This window comes from Myotis davidii, unplaced genomic scaffold (assembly GCF_000327345.1).
Source record: "Myotis davidii unplaced genomic scaffold, ASM32734v1 scaffold770, whole genome shotgun sequence".
In the NCBI taxonomy this organism is placed as follows: domain Eukaryota; kingdom Metazoa; phylum Chordata; class Mammalia; order Chiroptera; family Vespertilionidae; genus Myotis; species Myotis davidii.
The window spans coordinates 232,587-238,907 of record NW_006282187.1 but is presented as its reverse complement, the minus strand read 5'-3'; positions in this window follow the sequence as shown (position 1 = coordinate 238,907).

Sequence of the window (6,321 nt, the reverse complement as noted above, 5' to 3'; positions counted from 1 at the left end):
ATTCCTCGGATTCCTCGGCTGCCGCGAGGAGCGGGCGAAGGGGACCCAGCGTGGGCACGCGCCTGCCGGGCGGGCTCCACGACTCGGGCCTGGGGAGTCTTGGAAGCCAGGGATCCGGGGGCAGGAGATCGAAGCCAGAGGCGAGGTAGTGGGGTCAGCGCCTTCAGCACCCAGAGGTTACTGCCCACGGCTCCGTCCCTGGAAATCCCGCAGGTTCTTTTGTGGTCGTTGTCAGATGACCGCGGCTAACCTGAGGTCCTCTGAGAAGTGTGCAAACCCTTCTGTACGAATGGGAACCCTAGAAAAGTATATGTTTTTTGAACGCCATCTCTAACAAGGCTCTTTAAGGGGGCGGGGGACATTTGGATTTGTAAAGTGTGTGTGTGTGTGTGTGTGTGTGTGTATGTGTTGAAAAGACAAACTGCAGGCAGTTGAACAATGGGGGATGGATACTCTTCCTTTCTTTTTTGGAGTCCTTTCTGCTAGGCTCATTTAAAGCCTACTCTGTGCACAGCAGGTGGGGAAGAACTGCTTGCGCTGCCGCAGGGGCGAGAGTAGAACCCCTTTACCAAAGTGTCCATGTGGGATCCAGATGGCCAAGTGCTCCAGAAGTGGGAAGATTGGGAGGATGATTACACAGGAGACGGGTTCTCAGCCTTGGCATTACTAACATTTTGGGCCTGATCATTCTTGGTTTCGGCTGTCCTGTGCATTGTAGAATGTTGAACAGCATTCCTGGCCTCTACCCACTAGATGCGGACATCCCCCCCCCCCTTGTGAATATAAAAAATGTCTCACATTGCCAAAAATCTGTCTTTCTGTCTGTCTCTCTCTCTCTCTCTCTCTCTCACTCTCTCACACACACACACACTCACTCACTCACTCACTCACTCACATGTGAGAGCCGCCACTGGACTAAATAATCTTACACTAAAGATTCCTCCAGCCCTATCTCTGACACCTTGAGATCTAAGGCCCCAAAGACCTTCAACAAACTCACCAGTCGGGGGGGTGGGGGGGGCCTTAGATTTTCTTATATGTAAACTAGGATTGACAGCAATATTGCTGTGCAGATTTAAGAGTGTGGGAAGTCCCTAGCATTGTGCATGGCCTGTGAATGGCCGGCACTGAATAACTGATGTTATAAAGTGTCAACAGTTTTTATTGAGGATTTATTTTATGCTTGACACTTAACAGACATTTATCTCTAGCCCTTGAGGTAGGTACTGTTACAGTGTTCATTTTATTTTATTTATTTGTTTCATTATTTTTAGTCCTCACCCGAGGATATTTTTCCATTTATTTTTAGAGAGAGTGGAAGAGAGAGGAAAAGACAGAAATGTCTATGTGAGAGAAACACACTGATTGGTTGCCTCCTGAACGTGCCCCCAACCAGGGCCCAGGCAGGAGAGGAGCATGCAACCGAGGTACATGCCCTTGACTGGAATAGAATCTGGGACCCTTTGATCCGCAGGCTGATGTTCTATCCACTGAGCCAAACTGTCTAGGGCTACAGTGTTAATTTTAAGGACAAAGAAACTGAGGCTTCGATGGGTCACTTGATATGACCAGCATCACACCATAAATTGGCTGGATCAGGATTTGAACTCAGACCTTCTTACTCAGAGTCCTTATTGCTCTTAACCACAGGGTTCTACTGCTCTTATCATTTCAAAAGTCCAGGAGACCCCTGAGGAATTCCATTCAGTTGCCATTGAGCATCTCTGTGTGCAAAGCCCTATGCTGAGATCTATTATAAAACTCTGCAACTTCAAGATCCTGAAATATATGAACATCTCAAAATGTGGACATAAATGTTTAAGTTGAAACACTGGTTTTGAGGGGGCAGAATTATGAAAATAGCATCTTCCTAATGCTTGCTTCGTTGCTTCCCTTAATCCCTGCCTCCCATTTTGTTTGTTTGTTAATCCTCGCCCAAGGATATTTTTTCCATTGATTTTTAGAGAGTGGAAGAAGGGAGAGAGAAAAACAGAAAATCGATGTGAAAGAGACACACTGATTAGTTGCCTTCAGCACCTGTCCCAACTGGGGCCAGGGATGCAACCCAGGTACATGCCCTTGATTGGGAATCAAATCTGAGACCCTTTGGCACGCAGATTGATGCTCTAACCACTGAGCCATGCCGGCCAGGGCTGCCTCCCATTTTTTATCCTTTTTCTTCACTCTAGCAAGAGTTGTCATAAACAGCCCTAGTCGGTATGGCTCAGTGGAGTCTCGGGTTCAATTCTGGTCAAGGGCACATACCTCAGTTGCAGGCTCCTCCCCCGCCCATGCCCTGGTCAGGGCTCATGCAGGAGACAACCAATCATTGTGTTTCTCTCACATCGATATTTCTGTCTGTCTTTCCCTTTTCCACTCTCTCTTAAAATCAATGGAAAAATATCCTTGGGTGAGGATTCAAAAAAAAAAAAAGTTGTCGTAAACACAGATCTGATCATGTCACTCCTGATTTAAAGTCTTTGGGCAGATAAAAAAAACAAATTAATTTTTTAAACCTCTTTAGGTGGCTTAAACGCTAAAGTTTGGGATTCCAGATCTTGCATATTCTAACCCTTCCTTTGTGATTTCACCTTCACAAACTCCAACCCTCTCTCTACCTGTTGCCCCCACTGCCTGGAATGCTGTTCTCCTCTTGCTGTGTGGCCCAGACGGGAGCTCATTCACCACTTGAAGCCTCTGACTTCCTGCCAGAATCAACTGTTCCTAGTTTGTGTCCTCCCTATCCATTCAATACATTGAATCAAATTACCAGTAAATGGTGAATGGTGAGAGGTGCAGTTACTGTCTTTTCCCCTAGGTGGCAATGTGAAGCAGCCAGGCCGACATCTGGCTTTGGGTCAGGGAAAGATGGGAGAAAGCCAGCCTAAGAAGGGAATTGAGTCTTGCTTCCCTCCTTTAACCAACTCTCCCTGCTGTGTCCCAGGGCCTGAGCAAGGCTCTGGGGAAGCAGTGGTGGTTATATCCTGTGCGTAGATCGTTTTGGCCCACTCTGGTCAGTGCATTGATGATTGTAAATGGTTGCTGTGAAAGCACCAAAAATGACACTGTAACCAATGACAGAGTGTTTCCTGAAAGAGGTAAATTTGTGCTGGGTAGGAATTATCCAGGTAAAGATCTGGGGAAGGTCTTTGCAGGATGCAGGAACAGTATTGGCAAGGGTACAGAGGTGGAAACATTTAGGTTTGTTCAGGGAACCACATGGGGTCTGGTACTTCAGGGGCAAGAAAGGTGAAGTGAGTAGTGGCCAAAGAACTCACGTGGCTGGTGTGCAGAGGGTTTGGGTGTTGTTCTGTAGCCGTCAGCGTGACTATTAGGCAGTTTTAGTCTACAAAGTGAGGGAGTCAGATCTGTACCAAGGAGGAAGTGTTGGAGGGGGATAATGCTGAAGGTCAGCAACCCAGTGAGAAAGTGATTCCTTTCCCTTCAATAAGGAAAATTGGGAATATGACCCTGGAATGTAGTAATAGGGAAAAAAAGAGGGGGTGGGTTTGAGATGTGATTAGAAGCTAAAAGATACGGAACTCAGTGGGTATTTAGATATGGGACATGAGTAAGAGATGAATGATTCCAGGCCTCTGCCTGAGTGACCGGTAGATGAACAGAGGAAAAGGGAGAAAATGGGAGTAGCTGTTTAGAATGTGGACATCAAAGGGAAAGCAAATCACTCAAGTAGAATGCATGTGCATGGGTACACAGACAGTGAAACAAAGGTAGCAGAAAGCAGTCTGTTCCTAGGTGTTGGGGGGATTCACTTACATGATCATTGTCCATCCCCACTCAACCTAGAGAGCCTCCATGTACTGGTATATTGGCCAAGTTCATGTTCACACTTTTATAGCCTGAAAACATGAAGCATAACTGTCCAATGACACAGGGAATGGGGGAAAGTGGAAGAATTTGCCTCCTCAAGAAACTTAGAACCTGCCCTACCCAGATTGGCTCAGTGGATAGAGCATCAGCCTGAGGACTGAAAGGTCCAGGTTCAATTCCACTCAAGGGCATGTGCCCAGGTTGTGGGCTCGATCCCCAGAAGGGGGTGTGCAGGAGGCAGCCGATCAATAATTCTCTCTTATCAGTGTTCCTATCTCTCCTCCCTCACTCTGTGAAATAAAAATATATATTTTAAAAAAACACACAAAACAACAACAACTTAACAACCTGAGCTAGGGAAAGTAGAGTGTGTGAAATTCAACAACGAAAAGTTGAAGTAGCAGGTCATGACAGTATTGAGAAAGTGTGGAAAGAAATGATTGCCCGTTTTTTGGTTTTAGGTTTTGATGAAAGCATTGGTGTCCAAACTGTGTCTTGTGATTAGAGAGTTGTTGGCAGGAGTTTCCAAGTGCAGCCAGAGGACTGAGTGAATAAGAAAGGAGAGTACAAGGAGGTTCAGAAGCCCAAGTGGACTGGTTTGGGCAGGCAGAGGTTCAAAAGGTGAGCTTGGAGATAAATCTGGAAAAGCATGCCAAGGTCTGGTGATAGAGGCACAGTCGAGGTGATCTTGGAATATTGCTTTTCTAGGGAAGAGATAAGGATGGATTGACTGGTCAAGAGGCTTTTGCAGTACTGAGGTGGCCTGGTAATGGCCTGAACTTGAAGGTTAGCATTGCATCTGATCTGCTTATGTCCCAGGCATCTCAGCCTGGCAGACACAGATTTGCCATGACTTAGCTGGCACCCCAGCCAGGTGACTTTCCCCTCTATGAGCTGTGGGAAGGGGAGAGTAAGAAAACATGTACTGTGTCCACTTGAGCCTTTATCTCGCATACCATTTTTAATTGGGTCAGGAGATACATTCAGGGTTTTGGGGTTTTTTTTTCCTTTTCTGGCACCAGAGTATTTCCTGGGGACCTTATATTCCTAAGACTTTTACCCTGAAGAACTCCGAATTTTACATCAGGAATAATTGATTCCAGGTCTCTCTACGTGATATATGAAGTATCAAGATTGAGCCTGCAGATATATTTGATTGTTCTAGTTTTCTTCTTAAGTAGCTTAGAAAGTCTGCTCTGTAACCATAAAATGAGACAGATTCTAAGGGGTACCCAGCAGAAACCAGTCTTACTGCTTTATGTATGTACCACCTATGTATATTTTGATGTCATTTCTATACATATCTCTCCCTTATACATGCAGTAGGTATATTACTGATTTGAACAACATTGCTGAAGTCACACAGACAACCAAGACTGTTTAAAATACTCAATGGGGCTGAAAACCCTCAGATCATCTCAAGAGGACATCTTCTGGATACATTCAGTTTATGGAAATGTTTTTAAATCAGCAGAAGTCATTTTGATAAACTCAAAATCTATTTTTTGTTCCTTGCAATTGAGTTTGATGCTGTGGGATAGGACGGTACTTATTGATAATCCTAAAAAAGATACTGAATGTTTTAACAAGCTGTCAGGACAATTGCCAACTGCCCTTCTTTAATATAAAAGAATGCACCAAATGTACATGATTCCTGGGTGAATTGAGACCCAGTGTCTGTCCCACCTCTGCTACTGTGTGTACCTGTGTGATAGACCTATAGTTTGCTAAGTACCCTGGGTTTGCTTGGCGATCCTTAGGTGATAGTGATGTAGCCTGGCCCCCAAGACTTTCACCAATGATATAAGTGAAAACAATATGTCAGAGTGATTCATGCAGTGAAAAAGGTTTACACCAGTGGTGTATGGGCACAGAACAAGAGCAACCTATTATCCTGGGGGATTTTTTTAAAGATAAATGAGGAGATGATGGAGAGGTGTACAATCTGCAAAGGGAGCAGCTATGATAGAGACATGGGGCTGTGAAGGTCTGTGATATCCTGGGGGAGAAGCTAATGAGGGAAGTAAGGACTGGAGCCACAGGCCAGCCCCAAGATGAAAGGCCTTGTTTCATCCTTGCTCTGTGACAACCTTGAGACCTGACTCTGCCACTTTGTAACAGGGTGATGCCTGACCACAAGCAGTGAAATCTCTGAGCCTCGGTGAGTGTTGACACCATGGAGGGGAAGGGCTAGTTTGGTGAGGCTGAACATGCTGACTTGGAGGGGTCTCCAGGACATCTGCACGGAGAGACACACTAAGTGAGAAGAGACAGGGTCAGGTGAGCTGAGACAGCCAGAGATGGTCACAACTTAGAAGTCATTGATGGTCAGGTTGAAATGAAGGCCGGTTGTAGTTGGAGATTGTGGGGACAGAAGCTGGTTTGGAACAGGTTAGGGGAAGGGACCCAGAGAGCAGGATGAAGTGGCCACAAAGCACCAAGGAATTGTGCTCTTGGGATTTTAGTGTCTACCTTGTTGCCAGTTGACCA